This window comes from Cervus elaphus, chromosome 6, assembly GCF_910594005.1.
Source record: "Cervus elaphus chromosome 6, mCerEla1.1, whole genome shotgun sequence".
Classification (NCBI taxonomy): Eukaryota; Metazoa; Chordata; class Mammalia; order Artiodactyla; family Cervidae; genus Cervus; species Cervus elaphus.
Window position 1 is genome coordinate 9,311,772 of NC_057820.1, and position 23,701 is coordinate 9,335,472.

Consider the following 23,701-nt stretch of genomic DNA (forward strand, 5'->3'; position numbering starts at 1 on the left):
GTGATCCATGCAATCAAGGCTTTAGCCTAGTCAATGAAGCAGAAGTATTCAATGAAGCAGAAGTATATATATATGTATGTATATATATACATTTCAAAAAAATTTCCTTGCTTTTACTATGATCCTGTAGATGTTGGCAATTTGATCTCTGGTTCCTCTGTCATTTCTAAATTCAGCTTGTGCATCTGGAAGTTTTCAGTTTGCATACTGCTGAAGCCTAGCTTGAAGGATTTTGAGCATAATCTTGATAGGGTGTGAAATGAGTGCAATTGTAAGATAATTTGAACATTCTTTAGCATTGCCTTTCTTTGGGATTGGAGTGAAAACTGACCTTTTCCAGTCCTGTGGCCACTGCTGAGTTTTCAAAATTTGCTGACGTATTGAGTGCAGCACTTTAACAGCATCATCTTTTAGAATTTGAAATAGCTCAGCTGGAATTCCATCACCCCCACTACCTGTAATCCTTCCTAAGGCTCACTTGACTTCACACTCTAGGAAGTCTGGCTGTAGGTGAGTGACCACACCATCATGGTTATCCAGGTCATTAAGACTTCTTTGTATAGTTCTTCCATGTAGTTTTGCCACCCTTTTAAAATCTCTTCTGCTTCTGTTAGATCCAGACCATTTCTGTCCTTTGTTGTGCCCATCTTTGCATAAAATGTTTCCTTGGTATCTCCATTTTTTTAAAAAAAGACCTCTAGTCTGTTCCATTCTATTGCTTCCCCCTATTTTTTACACCTTTCCCTTAGGAAGACTTTCTTATCTCTCTTTGCTATTCTCTGGAACTTTGCGTTCAGCTGGGTATATCTTTCCCTTTCTCCTTTGCCATTCACTTCTGTTCTCTTCTCAGCTATTTGTAAGGCATCTTCCGATGATCACTCTGCCTTTTTGCATTTCTTTTTCTTGGGAATGATTTTGGTCACCACTTCCTATAAAATGCTATGAACTTTTGTCCGTAGTTCTTTCGGCACTCTGTCTACCAGATCTAGTCCCTTGAAACTATTCATCATCTCTCCGGTATAATCACAAAGAATTTGATTTAGGTCATACCTGAATGGCCTAGTGGTTTTGCCTACTTTCTTCAGTTTGAGCCTGCATCTTGCAATAAGGAGCTGATGATCTCAACCACAGTCAAAGATAATGAGCACAGGCTTAATTCTTAATTTAGAGGGTTATGAATCCAGGGCTTCCCTGGTTGCTCAGATGGTAAAGAATCTACCTGCAATGTGGGAGACCTGGGTTCAATCCCTAGGTTGGGAAGATCCCTTGGAGGAGGGCATGCCAACTCCCTCCCGTATTCTTGCCTGGAGAATCCCCATGGACAGAGAAGGTTGGCTATAGTCCACGGGGTCGCAAAGAGTTGGACGTGCCTGAGCGACTAAGCAAACACACATGAATCCAGAAAGTGTTTGTTTGTGACAAACGCTTCAGATATCTAGACACTTTTTCACTTTTGACAACAAATTCCATAGTTTTCATATTTTCATTATTATCCATTTTTAAATATATTTGTTATATCTAAAATAGAAGTAATCTCTTGTAATCTAATAATTTCTGAGGATAACAGGTTGGTCCATTTTATCATAATTAATATATGTACATCATGAGAAACACTGGGCTGGAGGAAGCATAATCTGCAATCAAGATTGGTGGGAGAAATATCAATAACCTCAGATATGCAGATGACACCACCCTTATGGCCGAAAGTGAAGAAGACCTGAAGAGTCTCTTGATGAAAGTGAAAGAAGAGAGTGAAAAAGTTGGCTTAAAATTCAACATTCAGAAATCTAAGATCATGGCATCCAGTCCCATCACTTCATGGCAAATAGATGGGGAAACAGTGGAAACAGCATCAGACTTTATTTTTTGGGGCTCCAAAATCACTGCAGATGGTGACTGCAGCCATGAAATTAAAAGATACTTACTCCTTGGAAGGAAAATTATGACCAACCTAGACAGCATATTAAAAAGCAGAGACCTTACTTTGCCAACAAATGTATGTCTAGTCAAGGCTATGGTTTTTCCAGTGGTCATGTATGGATGTGAGAGTTGGACTATAAAGAAAGCTGAGCATTGAAGAATGGATGCTTTTGAACTGTGGTGTTGGAGAAGACTCTTGAGAGTCCCTTGGACTGCAAGGAGATCCAACCAGTCTATCCTAAAGGAAATCAGTCCTGGGTGTTCATTGGAAGGACTGATGCTGAAGCTGAGACTCCAAAACTTTGGCCACCTGATGTGAAGAGCTGATTGATATGAAAAGACCCTAATGCTGGGAAAGATTGAGGGCAGGAGGAGAAGGGGATGACAGAGGATCACCGACTCAATGGACATGGGTTTGGGTGGACTCCGGGAATTGGTGATGGACAGGGAGGCCTGGCATGCTGCGGTTCATGGGGTTGCAAAGAGTTGGACACGACTGAGCAACTGAACTGAACTGAACTAAATATATGTGGAAACTGTGTCCCATAGACTAAATGATTCACATAAGGGATCTCAACTTACATTGACTGAAACTGTATTCCTTTGAGATTCTCTCCTACATCTCAAAGTGACATTCATTTTACTTTACCCTACTTTTGTTTGTGGTTTGTGATGGAGGCTACTGAGGTGGTAAATATGCTGAGGACCTTACTTCTCATGGTAAGGACTTTGCTATTTTTAAAGGGCTTCCTATAATCTCACAAATGCATACTTCTGAAAGTAAAAAGAGATGCAGGAGAGCATACTACACAACCCCGTCTCTCAACAGGAGACACGTGCAAAGATCATTGTATTCTCCAAACAGAAAGGGCGTCTGTGTACGCAAGTTACAGAGAGCTTGCATGTATGCTTAAGTATCAGTTGCTCAGTCATGTCCTACTCTTTGGGACCCCACAGACTATAGCCTGCCAGGCTCCTTTGTCCGTGGAGTTTTTTCAGGCAAGAATACTGGAGTGGGTTGCCATTTTCCTCCTCAGGGAAACTGCTTATTGTGCAAAGGCTGATATAACAGCAGGAAAGGGGAATATTAGCTGTCCTGAAAACTGGAGCAGTTTTCTGGTGGTGGTGGTTTAGCTGCTAAGTCGTATCTGACTCTTGCGACCCCATGGACTGTAGCCTTCCAGTTTCCTCCGTCCATGGGATTCTCCAGGCAAGAATACTGGAGTGGGTTGCCATTTCCTTCTCCAAGGAACAGTTTTCTGCTCTTTCTCTTTTCCTTCCTGATATATTTAATGAATTATTATTATTATTTTTGCTTAGTTGCACATGAGACAACTTTATCATCCCAAGCAATGTGAACAGGGTTTTAGATAGTGACTTCATTGTCAAGCTCAGATGTGCTCATTGCTACAAGCAGCAAGCTTCCGGCAGGCTGCAGTTTAATGAGGCCATCTCAAAGCAGCCTAGGCCATTGTTTGCCGTTTGCCTTTGTTTGCAAATTCAGCACAACTTCATGAAAACTGCCAGAAAATGACAAGAGTCTAGCAAAATTACTCATAACTCAAGGGACCGGGTGAAATCAAACTGTCATCCCCTCTTCCTGCGGCAATTTGAGATGCCCCGGGAGACAGGCACCTGCATGAGGGTTTATAAGGTCAGGATAACAGCAGCTAGGCAGACACACTTTCCCCCAGTAATCCCACCTTTGAAACCCAGTATCCTAGATTCTACTGGAGTGATTAAAAAAAAAAAAAAAAAAAAAAAAAGCTCTGTTGCCCAGAAGATTACCTGTAAAAGTCAAGTCACTTTGTAAAAATAGTCCTCAAAAATATGGTCTCAATGATTGGGTTTCCAAAAACAAATAAAAACACTCAACTTCTATTTTTATTACACAGGTATCGGGTTTCAATAGAAGAAAAGAGGACACAGAGGAGGAGGGGGAGGGGGAAGGGAAGAGGAGCAGATGGTGATTATGGGAAAGCCCATTAAAAATGACAAAGTCCTGAACATGTGGAAAAAGATCTCCAGTATATTTTCCATCTCATTAGAGTCCATCACAACTCACAAATAGATGCAGGGCAAAGTGAAACGCATGTCACGCTAAGATGTAGGAGAAAATCTCAAAAGAACACAGTCTCATTGAATATAAGTAGAGGTCCCTTTGGTGAATCACTTAGGAGGAGGAAGATAGGGAGGAGGAAGTGAAAAGAAGCACCCTGAAAAGTAAATAACTCTGGTGCAAGGATGTTAACAGAGTCCAAGACACCCTATGGAGAGTTTGCCCTTCCACCACCAGTGTGATGAGAGTAGGATCAAATAAGATGGGAGGGGCCCCTGCCTTTCCCCATATTCCTTCCCTCCCACCCCTAATAAGAATGTTACCTCTCTGTATCCCCATCCTCACCCAATAGAGAGCCTTAGCCTGCCTGCTTGATGGGCTCTTGGAAGTCACATCCAAAGCTTGAGAGGAGAGAGCTGCAGGTGCTGGAGGAGGGAGGGGACGCCAAGCCCCCTCAGTCAGAGCCCCTCCTCTTTCCTGCCCATTGTTATTTGACTGTAGGTAATCTATATAATTGGAGAAGGAAATGGCAACCCACTCCAGTGTTCCTGCCTGGAGAATCCCAGGGACAGGTGAGCCTGGTGGGCTGCCGTCCTTGGGGTCACACAGAGTTGGACACGACTGAAGCGACTCAGCAGCAGCAGCAGCAGCAGCAATCTATATGATGGGCTTCCCAAGTGGCGCTAGGGGTAAAGAACCCACCTGCTAATGCAGGAGATGCAAGAGACGCAGGTTCCATCCCTGGGTTGGGAAGATCCCCTGGAGGAGGGCAGGGCAATCCACTCCCATTTTCTTGCCTGGAGAATCCCATGGACAGAGGAGCCTGGCAGGCTACAATCCATAGGGTCATACAGAGTTGGACACGGCTGAGGTGACTTAGCACACATGCACACCATCTGTATAATGGGTGACATGGAGAGAAAATTATAAAAGAAACAAGTGACGCATGCTCAGTCATGTCTGACTCTTTGTGACCCCATGGACCGTATCCTGCCAGGCTCCTCTGTGCATTGGATTTCCCAGGCAAGAATACTGGAGTGGGCTGCCATTTTCTACTCCAAGGGATCTTTCCAATCCTTTCCAAAAACTGACTCATTGGAAAAGACCCTAATGCTGGGAAAGATTGAAGGCAGGAGGAGAAGGGGATGACAGAGGATGAGATGGTTGGATGGCATCACTGATTCAATGGACATGAGTTTGAGCAAGCTCCGGGAGATGGTGAAGGACAGGGAAGCCTGGCGTGCTGCCATCCACGGGGTCGCAAAGAGTCGGACACGACTGAGTGGCTGAACAATGAACAACTCCAAGGGATCGTCCCAATCCAAAGATCAAACCTGTTCTCCTGTGTCTCCTGCATTGGCAGGCAGATTCTTTACCACTGAGCCAGCCAGAAAGCCGCAAAAGAAGCAAGGTAAGTTATTAATTCACTCTGGGAGGAAGACACAGGGAAGAGTGTAAGGAGTGGGATGTTTGTAAAGCTAAGAGCAGGCAGGAGATATGGGGTGTGGGATAATTGGGAGAAGCTTTTGCAAGTTCTTAATAACTTGCTTGGGAAATACCTAAGATCACTGCAATATCTTGTTTCATTTTTCTGGATGCTTAAGTTTTAAAATGTGACTTTCTTTTTTTCTTTTTGAGAAAAATAATGACTGTTGTTTATGGGGAAGTGAAAGTGAAAGTCCGTCAGTTGTGTTTTGACTCTTTTTTTTTTTTTGGTTGTTTTGACTCTTTATGACCCTATGGACTATACAGTGCATGGAAATCTCCAGGCCAGAATACTGGAGTGAGTAGCCTTTTCCTTCTCCAAGGGATCTTCCCAACCCAGGGATTGAACCCAGGTCTCCCTCATTGTTGGTGGATTCTCCACCAGCTGAACCATAAGGGAAGCCCATTTATGGGGAAGCAGCTATACATAGGCACTCGCTAAGGACTTACATCGCCTATTGGCAATCTTTATAAATGGGGAATGCTGTCTGCCTAGTACCAATTAGAATAACAAAGGTTAGGATATGTTCATCTTATGGTTGATTCTAGAGTAAAAGAAAATGTTACCCACATGCTATTAGTGGGTTGTGTTCTACTCCTGCCAACTATTGATTCTCTAGTGTCTCTTGTTTGTCATGACCTCCTCTTTGTGGCTGGAATTTTGAACCTGACTGGGTCTGGGAGGTGAGGGTGTGGCCATGGATGAGCAATGGGGTTCACCAATGGACCACATGAGGACTCAGACCACGTGGGTACTTTGACCTTGATGAAGAAGAGTAATGTTTGAGCTTTTACTCTTCCCTAGGATTCCATTCCCTTCACCCACTTTGGAAAGCTAAGAATTCATTGCTACAGAGGAAATGTAAGCACAGCAGAAAAGGAAACTAAGACATAAGTGGCTCTGACATTTTCTAGGTTGTATCAGTTTCTATATTATAAGCCCCCTGAAGTAGAGTCTTTATCTAACTCATTTCTCTTTTTCAGTATGATGACTAGTTCAGTTCAGTTCAGTTCAGTCGTTCAGTAGTGTCCGATTCTTTGTGACCCCACGGACTGCAGCACGTCAGCCTCCCTGTCCATCACCAGCTCCTGGAGTTTATTCAAACTCATGTCCATTGAGTTGGTGATGCCATCCAACCATCTCATCCTCTGCCATCCCCTTCTCCTCCTGCCTTCAATCTTTTCCAGCATCAGGGTCTTTTCATATCAGTCAGCTCTTCGCATCAGGTGGCCAAAGTATTGGAGTTTCAGCTTCAGCATCAGTCCTTCCAGTGAACACCCAGGACTGGTCTCCTTTAGGATGGACTGGTTGGATCTCCTTGCAGTCCAAGGGACTCTCAAGAGTCTTCTCCAACACCACAGTTCAAAAGCATCAGTTCTTCGGCGCTCAGCTTTCTTTATAGTCCAACTCTCACATCCATATATGACTACTGGAAAAACCATACTTTGACTAGACGGACTTTTGTTGGCAATGTAATGTCTCTGTTTTTTAATATGTTGTTTAGGTTGGCCATAACTTTTCTTCCAAGGAGTAAGTGTCTTTTGATTTCATGGTTGCAGTCACCATCTGCAGGGATTTTGGAGACCCCCAAAATGGAGCCTGTCACTGTTTCCATTGTTTCCCCATCTATTTGCCATGAAGTGATGGGACCAGATGCCATGATCTTAGTTTTCCGAATGTCAAATTTTAAGCCAACTTTTTCGCTCTCCTCTTTCACTTTCATCAAGAGACTCTTTAGTTCTTTTTCACTTTTGGCCATAAGGGTGGTGTCATCTGCTTATCTGAGGTTATTGATATTTATCCCAGCAATTTTGATTCCAGCTTGTGCTTCATCCAACCCAGCATTTCTCATGATGCATTCTGCAATAAATGAAGTGAGTAGGGTGACAATATACAGCCTTGACATACTCCTTTCCCTATTTGAGGCCAGTGTTGTTTCATGTCCAGTTCTAACTGTTGCTTCCTGACCTTCATACAGATTTCCCAGGAAGCAGGTCAGGTGGTCTGGTATTCCCATCTCTTGAAGAATTTTCCGCAGTTTGTTGTGATCCACACAGTCAAAGTCTTTGGCATAATCAATAAAGCATAAGTAGTTTTTTTTCTGGAACTTTCTTGCTTTTTCGATGATCCAGAGGATGTTGGCACTTTGATCTCTGGTTCCTCTGCCTTTTCTAAATCCAACTTGTACATCTGAAAGTTCATAGTTCATGCACTGTTGAAGCCTGGCTTGGAGAATTTTGAGCATTACTTTTTTAGTGTATGAGATGAGTGCAATTGTGTGGTAGCTTGAGCATTCTTTGGCATTGTCTTTCTTTGGGATTGGAATGAAAACTGACCTTTTCCAACCTTGTGGCCACTGCTGAGTTTTCCAAATTTGCTGGCATATTGAATGCAGCACTTTAAAAGCATCATCTTTTAGGATTTGAAATAGCTCTACTGGAATACCATCACCTTCACTAGTTTTGTTTGTAGTGATGCTTCCTAAGGCCCACCTGACTTCACATTCCAGGATGTCTGGCTCTAGGTGAGTGATCACACTATTGTGATCATCTGGGTCATGAAGATCTTTTTGTACAGTTCTTCTGTGTATTCTTGCCACCTCTTCTTAATATCTTCTGCTTCTGTTAGATCCATACTATTTCTGTCCTTTATTGTGTTCATCTTTACATGAAATGTTCCTTGGTATCTCTAATTTTCTTGAAGAGATCTCTAGTTTTTCCCATTCTATTGTTTTCCCCTATTTCTTTGCATTGATCGCTGAGGAAGGCTTTCTTATCTCTTCTTGCTATTCTTTGGAACTCTGCATTCAAATGGGAATATCTTTCCTTTTCTCCTTTGCCTTTCACTTCTCTTCTATTCACAGCCTTTTGTGAAGCCTCCTCAGACAACCATTTTTACCTTTTTGTACTTCTTTTTGTTGGGGATGGTCTTGCTCCCTGTCTCCTGTACAATGTCACAAACCTCCATCCATAGTTCTTCAGGCACTCTGTCTATCAGATCTAATCACTTGAATCTATTTTTCACTTCCACTGTATAATCATAAGGGATTTGATGTAGGTCATGCCTGAATGGTCTAGTGGTTTTCCTCACTTTCTTCTATTTACGTCTGTATTTGGCAATAAGGAGTTCATTATCTGAGGCACAGTCAGCTCCCAGTCTTGTTTTTGCTGACTGTACAGAGCTTCTCCATCTTTGGCTGCAAAGAAAGTAATCAACCTGATTTCAGTGCTGGCCATCTGCTGGTGTTCATGTGTAGAGTCTTGTCTTGTGTTGTTGGAAGAGGGTGTTTGCTATGACCAGTGCATTCTCTTGGCAAAACTCTATTAACCTTTGCCCTGCTTCATTTTGTACTCCAAGGCCAAAGTTTCCTGTTACTCCAGGTATTTCTTGACTTGATGACTAGTTAGACTAGAACAGAGAAGAGAGACCATCTAGGATACCAGTTGTGGTGGCACTGAGCTGTTCTTAGGATATCCAGGTAAAAGGAATAAGGACAGGATCAAAAATAAGGTCTTTCCCAGTCAGTCCAAATATAAGGCTGTTTCCCCACTAGTAAAACAAGGACACTAATCTTAATAATAGTACTGTCCCAGAGAGACAATTAGTAGGTTACTACAAAACTGTAAGGTTTGTGTGGTTTAGTTGCTCAGTCAAGTCCGACTCTCGTGACCCCATGAACTGTAACCTGCTAGGCTCTTCTGTCCATGGAATTTCCCAGGCAAGAATACTGGAATGGGTTGTCATTTCCTTCTCCAAGGGATCTTCCCAGCTCAGGGATCAAACCCAGGTCTCCTGCATTGCAGGTGGTCTCCGGCATTGCAGGCAGATTATTTACCCACTGAGTCACCAGAGAGATTCCTCATTAAGACTGGAAATCTCCCAAAGTTAAGTTTCTCACTAGATGTCGAAGAACACCTAATTGTTTTCCTCTGAATCATAAGGGTGCCTTCTGGAAAATGAGAAGGCATAAAAACAGAACTTGTGTAGACTTTTAGACAGTTTAAGCCAACAGTCCTTAACCATCCTTGAGTCAAAAACCTGCTGAGATTTGATGAAAGCTATGGAAGCCCGTTCTCTCAAAAAAGTACACTCATGCATACGTTTGGAGGAATCATCAGTGGACTTCAAATACAAATGCTCTGTTTAAGCCAAGGGATTTAGAAACTAATGACGAAGATATGGGACATAAAGAACTTTGGAAATACTGTCATTTTCCAAATGACTGCTCATCGTCTCTTGAAGTTTTCACAGAAGAAATGATGGAAACACTCTAAAACTAGATAGACCATGGTATCTTTAACCATGGGCTCCAGAGAAGTGGGGAGATGTCGAGAGGACTGATTTCTACATCAACATAAGACCTGGGACAGAAAAGCTACAAAGAGCTTCAGATTTTCCTTTGCTCTTAGAATAAAATGCAAAGTCCGTAAGACCCTAAGGGTCATGTATAGTTTGGTCCCCACCTGTCACTTAATATTCAGCTCCTTGCATTCTGCCTGTGCTCCAAGAATACCAACCTCTAGCATTTCCTTGAGCACAAAATACTTCCTCAGAAGAGATTAGCTGTTCAGTTCCATATGCTGGAAATGTTCTTTCTCCATCTAATGCTAAAATGGATACCTTCTCATCCTCCTATCAGTTCGTCAGAGAGAACTTTATTGATCACATTGTCTAAAACAATCCACCCTCACCCCAATCCTAGTCTATTGCTTTTCCTGCCGAGCTCAAGCTGCAGGTTGTAATTAGATACTTTAAAAGTTGCAGCTAACATGTGTTGAGCACTTACCTGACTCAACATTAAAACATTTAATCCTCACAACAACTTAAGGCACAGATCATATTATTATTCTCCTTTAACATGTGAGAGGAAACTGAGGCACAGGGAGATTAAGTCCCTTGTCCAAGGTCACGCAGCTAGAAGGAGGAGGACACAGAATTCAAACCCACTCCTCCTGGACCGTGTGACTATTCTGCTGCTCCGCTGCTTTCACCGTCTGTCCCCACAAGAAGGAAACTGCCTCCTGACTCCACTGGTGCACCTTAGCACCTGGAATTACGTGGCACGCACTCTGTGCTCAGCTATTTGTTGACGAGGTGAATAAAAGGAGAATGGTGGGTCTCTGGGACCTCCCAGAAGAAGGAACGTGAGCTAGGTGTTGAAAGTGGCTGTAAGACTCTCATAGCAGATAAAAAGCATGAAACATTTAATCTGGAGTCAGGGCTCTATCCTTAGTTAGTTTACGTTTTTGTCTAAATCCTTTGACTGATCCATACCTTATTTTCCTCAGTGTTAAAAAATATTGCAGTTGATGTCCAGTGCCGAGCATATAGCAGGAGCTCAGTGTATGGTAGTGATGACTAGGGAGAAGGGGTGGAAATGGGGGGAAGAAAAGTGAAATGGAAATCGGGTTCATTTTATTGTGTAAAACAGGGTCCCCAACTTCCAGAATCTAATGCCTGATGGTCTGAAGAGGAGCTGATGAAACAATAATAGAAATAAAGTACACGATCAACATAATGTCCTTGAATCACCCTGAAACTACCCCCTCTACTCCATCAGTGGAAAAGTTGTCTTCCGCAAAACTGCTCCTTGGTACCACAAAGGTTGGGGACAGCTGGTATAAAATATTCATTTATGGAGTATAAAATACTATATGAGTCTTAAATAGACAATTCCTTAACTCTTGGGTACTCTGGGGTGTTTGAAAGAACATACAATTTGGAGTTGAGTATTCTTAAACTTTTATTTCTTCTTAAACTGCTATGCTGGTACACATTTAACAACTGGCTCTGGGGACAGGGGTCAGAGTTGCTTCACAGCAATGGCTGATTTACATGTAATAAACAAAGGCCCATCTAGTCAAAGCTATAGTTTTTCCTGTAGTCATGTATGGATGTGAGAGTTGGACTATAAAGAAAGCTGAGCGCCGAAGAATTGATGCTTTTGAACTGTGGTGTTGGAGAAGACTTTTGAGAGTCCCTTGGACTGCATGGAGATCCAACCAGTCCATCTGAAAGGAGATCAGTCCTGGGTGTTCATTGGAAGGACTGATGCTGAAGCTGAAGCTCCAATACTTTGGCCACCTGATGCGAAGAACTGACTCATTTGAAAAGACCCTGATGCTGGGAAAGATTAAGGGCAGGAGGAGAAGGGGACGACAGAGGATGAGATGGTTGGATGGCATCAGTGACTCGATGGACATGAGTGTGAGTAAACTCCGGGAGTTGATGATGGACAGGGAGGCCTGGCGTGCTGCAGTCCATGGGGTCACAAAGAGTCGGACACGCCTGAGGGACTGAACTGAACTGAAACAACTCCATTACAGCTGACTTCCTGCTACCAGTGTGACGCCTTGAACACAGAGTGGGCTCCTACAAGTCACTGTGAGTTGGGTCCAGCATTCTTCCAGCAGTGTAACCCTGCAGAAATAATTTCCTTGAGATCCAGGTTCCTGGTTCATTAAATGGGCATATCAGTAGATGTCTCTCAGATTTGGGGCTCTTGGGCAGATTAAATGAGACAGTTCATGCAATTACCAAATGCAGCACCTGATACACAGCAGTGAACAATGAATATTGAACTCTTCTTTTAATATTTTGTTTTAAACCATTTTTATTGAAGTATAACTAACTTACAATGTTGTGTTAGTTTCAGATGTACAGCAAAGTGAATTAGTTTTACACATACATATAACCACTCTTTTTAGATTATTTTCCTGTATAGGTCACTACAGAGCATTGGGTAGAGTTCTGTGTGTTGCACAGTAAGTCTTATTAGTTATCTATTTTATATACAGGAAACGAAAGTGTTAGCCACTCAGTTGTGTTCGACTCTTTGCAATCCCACAGACTGTAGCCCACCAGGCTCCTCTGTCCATGGGATTCTTCAGGCAAGAGTACTGGAGTGGGCTGCCATTTCCTCCTCCAGGGGATCTTCCCGACGCATGGGTCAAACCTGGGTCTCCCACATTGCAGGCAGATTCCTTACCATCTGAGCCTCTAGAAAAGCCATCTCTTTTATATATAGTCATGTGTTTATGTTAATTCCAACCTCCCTCTTCTCTTCCCCCCTAGTAACCATAAGATTTTTTACTATATCTGGGACTCTATTTCTGTTTTGTAAATTGGTTCATTTGTACCATTTTTCAAGAACCCACATGTAAGCAATATCATATGATATTTGTGCTTCTCTGTCTGATTTAGTTCAATCAGTATGACAATTTCTACATCCATCCATGTGGCCCCTTTTTAAAAAAGATAACTGACGGATAAAAGTGCAAAAAAGTTTCTTCAAAGTTGTGTTGATAAGGAAGTAAGAAGAGAACCCAGTTCTCTTAAAAGAAACAATATTTTTGCTTCTCCATCTTTTTTTTTTTTTAATTCTACCTCCATAGCAATCTAAACATTTTTTTTCCCCTTGACTCTCATTTCATCTGACTGGAGCTATCTGGTCAATCATAGAAAGGACAAAATAAATGAGAAGCAGTAACTGTGGTCTGGGTGCCGTGTTTGTTTTATAAATAAAATGAATCTTTCAGAATATTCTGTCTGTTAAAATGACATAGCCAAGACCCTAAATCGGAATTTGAAAGAACTTAGTATATGGGTTTCAGGATTTTAATAAAAAGTGTTAAAAACTTTGATTTACTATAGAAGTGGAAAAACAGCTGACTATATATATGGAGGTATGTATGTGTATATACAATATATATACATATATCTGGACTTCCCTGGTGGCTCAGATGGTGAACAATCTGCTTGCAATGCATAAGACTGAGATTCCATCCCTGGATCGGGAAGATCCCCTGGAGAAGGGAATGGCAACCCACTCCAGTACTCTTGCCTGGAGAATTCCATGGCCAGAGGAGCCTGGTGGGCTACAGTTCATGGGGTCACAAAGTGTTGGACATGACTGAGTAACTTTCACTTTTTTTCCTCCACAAGCATGCATGAATGCTAAGTCACTTCAGTTGTGTCCAACTCTTTGTGACTCTGTGAAGCCCACCAGGCTCCTCTGACCATGGGATTCTCCAGGAAAGAATACTGGAGTGGGTTGCCATTTCCTTCTCCAGGGGATCTTCCTGACCTAGGAATCGAACCCAGGTCCCTTGTATTACAGGCAGATTCTTTACCGTCTGAGCCACCAGGGAAGCCCTACATATATTCATACCTATTCATAAATCTGCATGTGTTAATACACGTATCTCTAGTACAAATTTTATTCATAAATTTCTATATGATTTGAAATGAGAAGGAAGAAATCATTACTTTGTTGATTCATCTTCTCATTCATTTATTAATTTGTTCCCTTAATCTTTACTGCCTTTAATCTCTATGTTACATGGCTTTGCATCTTCATAGAGTATCTGCCACATGTCAGATGTTGGGCTAGGCAAGAGATCACACAAAGATGAATTTTAGGGGTCCCCTGTGCTGTAGAAGTTAACCAACTCTTGGGAAAACAGAAAAATACAAAGGTGATTGCAGTTCAAAAATAACAGAGCGTGGTGATAAAAGTGGGAGACAGAAAGTTTATCTTCACTTCTGTAAGTTAATGATTTTGTAGGAAACCAGGTGGAAGGGAGCATTGCCTTTTAGACAGTTTTACGTTTTTGGCTTACACACTGACATTGAAAGACAGGAACAGAACATTGGCTCTAAATATTTCGACTTAGAGCTGGTCTCTTGGAGATCGTATCAGTGGGCATTCCCTAAGACTTGTTACTGGCTCTTGGACTCAAATCTACCAGCACCCATGTGGTGATACACAATTTGGCCTGTAGATGGCAGGCTTCACTCGCCGTTCCAATGAATTTTATAAACACCTGTTGTGTTAAAACCTTGGGCCACAGCAGTCTAACCTTCTGTCTAGGACCGCTCCACAAATGAGCTGCCTATTTATTTACTTGGTCCATCTAAACAAACTTTGTGGTGCAACACATTTTTCATGTCAGGAATTTTTAACGTTCCTGAGCATTTTGTGGGCACAGCTCATAAATATGTGTGTAGGCAAGGATTCAGCTTGAAAGACTTTTGATCTTCGGATGTAAATAAGGAATTATTTAAGAAAAAAGTCGATACTGTAGAAAAGTCAGGTAAATTAAAAATAGAGGCCACTGACCCTGGATATAAACACTCCTGCTAAGCACGTGCACTCTTCTGCAACACCTCCACACCTGTGCCTTCTCTGAGATTATGGAAATCTATGAGCATTTGGCCCCAGGGCTGAAATTATTTCAACTTAGCAAGCATTTATTGACTTTATAGTGTGTGCAAGACACTGCATTAGGTGATAACAGAATATATAGTTGAATAAGCATAAAAACGTGGCCATTGAGGCTCATAATTTTGGGAAGGAAACTCATAATAATGCAGTTAGAATCAGAAATACCAGGAAGGTGCTATGAGTGGAAGGGTCGAGAATATTACGCCCATTAATGGTGGCCGGGATATTTGTGGGAAAACTGAGAGGAGAAAGCATTCCAAACACTTGCATTATTTGGACAAAACATATTTTGCAAGCTCCTTAGAAGCAAAAACCTTGTGTTCTTCTTTCTTTTTCCCCCATTTTCTATAATGCAAAAGAAATATTCAATGAAAGGGAATTTTATATTTCATTATTAACAAATCCATGTAATTCCAAAATAAATGAACCTCTGTACTCTATTTCTTAAATAATCATATATGCCACATTAAAATCTATTTTTTGGAAGAACTGGTGCTGAAGCTGAAGTCCCAATACTTTGGCCACCTGATGCAAAGAACTGACTCATTGGAAAAGACCCTGATGCTGGGAAAGATTGACAGCAAGAGGAGAAGGGGGCGACAGAGGACGAGATGGATGGATGGCATTACTGACTCAATAGACATGAGTTTGAGCAAACTCCTAGAGATAGTGAAGGACAGGGAAGCCTGGTGTGCTGCAGTTCACTGGGTCACAAAGAGTCAGACACAACTTAATGACTGAACAACAGTAAACAAAATCTGTTTTCCAATTTTGTAGTTTTTAATATAAGTTTATTGTAAAACTTTCAAAAGTCAGTAAAAAAATATTCAGTTCAGTTCAGTTCAGTTGCTCAGTCGTGTCCGACTCTTTGCAACCCCATGGACTGCAGCACACCAGGCCTCCCTGTCCATCACCAACTCTCAGAGTTTACTCAAACTCATGTCCAGTGAGTCTGTGATGCCATCCAACCATCTCATCCTCTATCATCCCTTTCTCCTGCCTTCACTCTTTCCCAACATCAGGGTCTTTTCAAATGAGTCAGCTCTTCACATCAGGTGGCCAAAATATTGGAGTTTCAGCTTCAATATCAGTCCTTCCAATGAACAGCCATGACTGATTTCCTTTAGGATGGACTGGTTGTATCTCCTTGCAGTCCAAGGGACACTCAAGAGTCTTCTTCAACACCATAGTTCAAAAGCATCAATTCTTCGGCGCTCAGCTTTCTTTATAGTCCAACTTGCACGTCCATACATGACCACTGGAAAAACCACAGCCTTGACTAGACAGACCTTTGTTGACAAAGTAATGCCTCTGCTTTTTAATATGCTGTCTAGGTTGGTCATAATTTTCCTTCCAAGGAGTAAGTGTCTTTTAATTTCATGGTTGCAATCACCATCTACGGTGATTTTGGAGAAAAAAAAAAGTTATATAGTTATAAAAGTAACCTTCAATTTTATCTCCCTGATAAAGTTATTCCTGATATTTCAGTGCTAAATGAATTTTAGTGTTTAAATAGGCATTCTAATAGTACAATGTCTACATTTATTAAAAGTTAGTAAAGTCAGGCTAAAATTATTGACATATAATCCAAACATGAACACAGTGACATTTTCTTGCCTCGTTAAAAATTGTAAGTGATTGATAAAAATGATTTCCATTTTTAAATTAGAAAAAAAAATAACTTGCACATTTTTCTCCAGTAACATTTCAGCTTCGTGGTTTGTAAGTAAAAGATTTGGATTGAAGTTTCAGCTAAAATGAGTTATTTATTGAGTAGTTGTTCCTCTTTCTTAAACTCTATTTCCTTTCTATAAAGTGATGTCATAATATCTACTTCCTTTTTTTAACTCTTTATTTTGTATTAGAGTGTAGCCAATTAGCAGTGTTGTGGTAGTTTCAGGTGACTAGCAAAGGGACTCAGCCATACATATGTATGTATCTATTTCCCTGCAAACTCCCCTGCCATCCATCCAGGCTGCCCCATAACATTGAGCGGAGTTCCATGTGAAGTTGAAGAGACGTTGTGTGCTGGACCTGACACATAGCAGGTCAGGAAGATGTGTAACTCCCAACCCCCATCTGATGTTAAGTAAGTCCGTTTTCTCTTGTTCACTGAGAATTTCTAAGAAACTTGTCAACATTTCCCTAGTCCAGGATTTCTCAGTCTCAGTGATATTCACATGGAGGTCAGATCCATTTCATCATAAGGGCTGTAGCATGCTGTACAATGTTTATCAGGGTCCTGGTTCTCAAGAGAAGACGCCAGTGGCAACTTTTCTAGTTGTGGCAATCAAAAACATTTTCAGACATTGGCAAATGTCTTCTGGGTGGCAGAATCATCCTGCCCTAAGCGTTTAAGGAATGCTTGCTCAGTGGATACAGAGGATGGGAAATGTCTCTCTCTAACTGTTGCTGTACGCTATCGGCTATACGGCTGCAACTCGACCTGGTTGAGAGTCCTCAAGTCGTGACTTTTCCAGGCTTGTTAAGCAGATACTGTGACTTTCCTGCCCTTCCCGGCATCGCCTACTTCATGAGAAGTTTGGGACACAGCAGTCTATATCTCAGCGTTGTTTTTCCCAGTTAGTTCATAAGGTCTATAACTCTCTGTGTTGCCGTGAGTTAGTTATCTGATTTGCCTCATATAAATGCTTCACTCCTTGAATTATAGTCTCTCCAGTTGCATGCCCGATCTATAAACATGGGCTTCGGATTTAGGTCCTGCTTAGTAGTTTGATTTCCCAGTGGCACTGTCTTAAAGCATGGGGCACGTGACTGAGACCCTGGCATCTTTCATAGTATGGAATTATCTTAACCTTCCAACAAACTGAATCTCTATATTCTTAGTTGGTGATGGACAGGGAAGTCTGGCGTGCTGCAGTCCATGGGGTTACAAAGAGTCAGACACGACTGAACAACTGAACTGAACTGATATTCTCAGTGAGATATATGTATATATACACACACATGTATCAGTTGAACACAACCTAGCAGCTAAACCACCAGCACTACCATTGTTGTTTTTATAGTTGTTGTTTTAGTTGTTAAGTCATATCTGATTCTTTTGTAACCCTAGGGACTGGAGCCCATCAGGCATCTCTGTCCATAGGATTTCCTAGGCAAGAATACTGGAGTGGGTTGCCATTTCCTTTTCCAGGGTATTTTCCCAACTCAGAGATCAAACCCATATAGCAGGTGGGTTTTTAACCACTGAGCCACCAGGGAACTCCTATATATATAATATATATGCTTATATGTGTGTTTATATATATATGTGTGTGTGTGTGTGTGTGTGTGTGTGTATAGGAAGGAAGGATCATACTGCTCAAATATAACTGCAAAAACATCTCTATGAAATGACAATAAAATTGCATCAAGATTTGAGCTAAGCCATGCTGTTTGTACTTGTCTTTTGCTTTTATTTTCTATCCTGATTATCTCTGTCTGCCATTTTGTGATTTTACAGAGTGCACACAATTATGACGTGTGTTTCTGCATTTATTTAGGTGAATTCAAGCATGTTTGACAGTCCTGTCATGTTTTTACCATAACAGCTTTGCCTGCATGGAAGGGCATGAGGTTACACACAGCCTCTAACACCATCCAGTTTCCTTTCTGACAATGCTATGGTTTGCATGCCTAAATAGACATTTAGTTTAAAATAGGCTGACCTCTGAGAAGCTCCTTATTACTCTTGTTGTTATTGTTTAGTCGCTAAGTCGTGTCCAACTCTTTGCAATCCCATGAACTGCAGCATAACAGGCTTCCCTGTTATTCACTCTCTCCTGGAGTTTGCTCAAACTCATGTCCATTGAGTTGGTGATGCCATCCAACCATCTCATCTTCTGTCACCCCCTTCTCATCCTGCCCTCACATTCTTATCACTTATATACCACCTTATCACTACCTCCTGAAATTATGGATCCTTTCCACCAAGAACTTCCTATTTTTATATATTTGTACCTGACCATGCTATTAGGTATCTTGGATATCAAACTAGGTTCAAATAAAGCAAAACTTTTTATCATACTATTTATTAAACTTCGGGAATGGTTTTGACCACATCAAATTCTTTTATTCAGATTTTTCTAGTTTCCACCTTTTCTTTCCCTTCCATGAGTTTGACCACCTAGTGTTAGTCAAACTTCTCAGAAAGCAGAATCCCAGGGCTTGTGTGTCCAGATCAAGATGACAGAGTAGGAAGATCCTGAACTCATCGTCTCTGTGAGTGAGTGAAAGTGGCTCAGTCATGTCTGACTCTTTGCGACCCCATGGGCTTCACCAGGTCAGAATACTGGAGTGGGTAGCCTTTCCCTTCTCCAGGGGATCTTCCTAACCCAGGAATCAAACCCAGGTATCCCTCTTTGCAGGCAGATTTTTTTACCAGCTGAACCACAAAGGAAGTCCAAGAATACTGGAATGGGTAGCCTATCCCTTCTTCTGAGACTCTTCCCAACCCAGGTATCAAACTGGCATCTCCTGCATTGCAGGCGGATTCTTTACCAGTGGAGCTATCAGAGAAGCTCTACCTTCTCTCGGGGCACACCAAAACTATAACTACATAAAGAACAACTATCTTTGAGAACAACCTGAAGTTTAGCAGATCTTAAACTAAGAGTATTTAGAAAATCCCACATGGACATGGGTAGGAGGAGCAGAGATGTAATCTATTTATAACTTACACCCTGTATGACATTCCAGAAAACTGGAGGAATATTAAAATTGTAGCAATCTTTGCAGAGAAATGAGGGATCCAAGCCCCATATCAGGTCACCCAGTTCAGGGACCTTCACTGGGAAGAAGAACCCAATAACATCAGACTCTGTAAACCAGCAAGACTTGTGTGTGGTAGTATCAGAGGGCTCTGGGAAACTTGAGACTCTGAGGGTTCATACACAAACACATCCTCTCTAAGTTCCAAGGCAAAGTCAGCAGCAAGAAGAGTTCCTGGGTCATACAAGATTGAGATCCATTGACTAATCTTAGGGCATGGCAGGGATCTGGTAGAATTTTCTCTGAAGATGAAATTTCTGGTGAGTACCATTAAAAAAAAAATGATAGTCTTTACCTAGCAGTTGTAGCCAGGCTTATAGGGTGGGAACTTTCATTTCCCACCAATGTGTCTGTAGTGGTCAAGGTTTAGCCATGCAGCCAGCTGGGCCAGGGCCTACCCAGTCCACCTGCATGCCTCCAATTATTTCCCAACCACAGCCCAGGAGGGCACATGCAGCCCACAGAGGGGGCATCCCTGGAACACCTAACTCTAGGGACGAGGAGGGCTTGTGCCACGGGACCTCACAAGTGGCCCTCCCCATGAGGCCACTTTTTCTAGTCTGTGAAGCACAGCTGAGATGCCAACACATAGAAACAAACAAAGAGAGTTAGGCAAAATGAGGAGGCAAAGGCATAACTTCCAAGTGAAAGAATAACACAAAACTTCAGAAAAAGAACTAAGCAAAATGGAGGTAAGCAGTTTGGCAGGCAAAGAGTTCAAAGTAATACTCATAAAGTTGCTCACAGAACTTAAAGATTATATGAATGCAGTGAAAACTTCAAGAAAGAGATGAAAATTATATAAAAAAATTACTTAGAACTAAGAATACAATAAATGAAATGGAAGATACATGACAAGGATCAACAGCAGATTAGAAGATGTAGAAGAATGAGTCACTGATCTGGAAGACAAGGTGGTAGAAGTGTCCCCATTAAAATAGCAAAACTAATAAAAAATACAAAAAGAAGGATAGTTTAAGAGACCTCTGGGACAACATCAAGAATATCAATATTTACTTTATGGGAATTCCAGAAGGAGAAGCAATAGGGAGAAGGGGAAAGAACACCAATTTCAAGAAACAATGACTGAAAACCTCCCTAACCTGACAAAGGAAACATACATCCAAGTCTAGGATGTACAGAATGTTCCAAATAAGACAAATTCAAATGGACCTATGCCAAGACACTTTATAATAGAAATGTTAAAATTTAAAGATAAAGAGAGAATCTTAAAATCAGCCAGAAGTGTGTACGTGTTGGCGGTGGGGGGAGTCAAATAATTGTTTACGTACAAGTGAATAAGACTATCAGCTGATTTTTCAGCAGCAACTTCACAAGCCAAAAGGTATTGGCACAATAAACTCAAAGCACTGAAAGGAAAAAAAAAAAAAAAAAAGAGTATCTATATAACCAGAATACTCTACATGGCAAAGTCATCATTCAGAATTTAAGTAGAGATAAAGAGTTCCCCAGGGTCTTCCCTGGTGGCGCAGTGGTAAAAAATCTACCCGCCAATTCAGGAGACACGGTTTTGATCTCTGATCTGGAAAGATCCCACATTCAGTGCAGCAACTGAACCTGCGTGCCATGATTACTGAGCCTGTGCTCTGGAGCCTGGAAGCCCTGACCACTGAGCCCACATGCCACAGCTACTGGCGCCAACATGCCCTGAAGCCCATGCTCTGCAACAAGAGAAGCCACAGTAACGAGAAGCTTGAGCACCATAACTAGTGTAGCTCCCACTCACCACAGCTAGAGAAAGCCTGCAAACAGCAAGGGGGCCCCAGCACAGCTGAAAATACATAGACAACATTATTTTTATAAAAAGAGTTTCCCAGGTAAGTATAAGCTAAAGAAGTTCACCACCACTAAACAAGCCTTAAAAGGAATGTTAAAGAGACTTCCTTAAGAAGAAAATAAAAAGCTATTGCTAGAAGTAATAAAATTAGGAAAGCAAAAATCTTACTGGTAAAGGAAAAACTAGAGTAAAGGTAGTGAAACAAACATGTATAGACTATGAAATCTAAAGACAAAAGTAGTAAAATGAATCTATATCTAAAAAATTAGCTAAGTGATAATTTAAAAAAAGATGTAAAGTATGTTGTTTGAAAATGTGTAAAGGGGTGTGAAAATGTAATGCTTTTATAATATACTTGAATTTGTGACAATCAACTTAGACTACTACATACAAAAGCTATTGTATATGAGCCTCATGAAAGCCACAAACTAAAAATCTAAAACAGACACATGAAAACAGAGTGAAAAGAGTACAAACATAACAGTAAATAATATCATCAGTTCACCAGAGAAGAAAACAAGAGAGAAAGAAGAGAACAGAGAATTACACAAATAACAAGAACACACGTTAAAAAAAAAAAAACCCAGAAAAAATGCAATAGGGATAGCCCTGTTGATAATTACTTTAAGTGTAAATGGACTAAATTATACAATCAAAATGCATAGAGTCATTCAGTGGAGTTTAAATATATATATATATATATTTACTGCCTATAAGAAACTCACTTCAAATCTAAAGACACACACAGTCTGAAAGTAAAGAAATGGAAAAGATTTCCACGCAAATGGAAACTAGAGGAAAGCTGGATTAGCAATATTTTTGTTAGACAAAGTGATCTTTTAAACAAAGATGATAATAAGAAACAAAGGCAAGAATTACATTATAATAAAAGAATCAACACAATAATAAGATTTAACAATTTTAAATATATATGTACTCAACATAAGAGAACCTAAATATATAAAACAAATAATAAATATAAAAGGAGATATTGGTGATAATATGATAATACTAGGGACCTTAACATAATATGATAATACTAGGGACCTTAACAACCCACTTATGTAAATGGATACATCACTCAGACAGAAGGTCAATAAGAAAACAATTTCATTGCCTTCATTGATATAGACCAAACGCCCTTAATACATATATATGGAATATTCAACAGTGTTCAATACATATTCTTTTCAAGTGCACATGGAACATTCTCAAAGATAGATCACATGCTAAGCAAGAACAGATCTCCAAGGTAAACCACAAAACAAGTCTCAATAAAATTAAGAAGATGGAAATCATATCAAGCATCTTTTCCAAACAAAGTGGTATTAAACTAGAAATAAATTACAAGAAGAAAATTAAAGGAACACATGCACAACTGGAGTCTAACTTACACACTATTAAGCATCAATGGGACAATTAATAACGACAAAATAAGAAAACTGAACATAATCATAGAAAATCTAAGAATTCAGCTTGCAATTCTCTGTTAAACCTGTGGTAGGACATCATCTCAAATAATTTTATATTGAAGTACTCCAATGTGTGTGTGTGTGTGTGTGTGTGTGTGTGTAGTGGACAGAATGTAGAAGCTACAAGGTGTTATAAATTAAAGGAGGAAGGATCATCTTCTTAAGTTGAGTTTCCCCAGTAGCAAGAGTATGAAATGACATTTTGTGTGCAAGTATTGTATTGGGTGATCCCAGGAAACACTGGTAAGGAGCAGGGAAATAAGGCAGAAAAGGAGAGATAGCTGTATTATTCCAGGTCTTCTGAGAAGCAGACACCAAGACAGGATTAGGAGTATAATGATTTTTTTGTGGAAGAGAAGGGAAATCTGTATGAAAGAAAATGGTGAAGAACCAGGAGAATCTGGGAAAGCAGATTTCCATAGAGATCTGATTCTTTGTGAAAGAGAGAGGGAAGGAAGTTTGGATGGAAGCTTCTTAGACTGGGGGAGTTCAATAAGGTCTCCAGGACATTCTTGAACCCTTCCCAAGAACGGTTAAGAATCTGTCTGCCAAGGCAGGAGGTGCAGGAGACTCCGGTTCGATCCCTGAGTCCAGGAGATCCCCTGGAGAAGGAAATGGCAACCCACTCCAGTGTTCTCCCCTGGAGAATCCCATGGATAGAGGAGTCTGGTGGGCTACAGTCCAGAGGGTTGCAAAGAGTGAGGCGCAGCTGAGCGTGCGCACACCAGTACACTATCAGAGTAGTATTGAATCTGCCGTAATATCCTTGTATGTCTCAGTCATCGGCTGAGAGCAGTCCATGGGAAGCATGGTCTCGGTGCAAATGTGGTTCTGGGTTTGAAAACAAAGCAGCTGGGGCTCACAGCCAATTATTTCTCTGCAGTCAGAGACCTGGCAGGTGCACTCTCAAAGCCACTGCAGAAGCCAACTCAAGGTACATCAGTGAGCATATGCTATGACAAGGGCA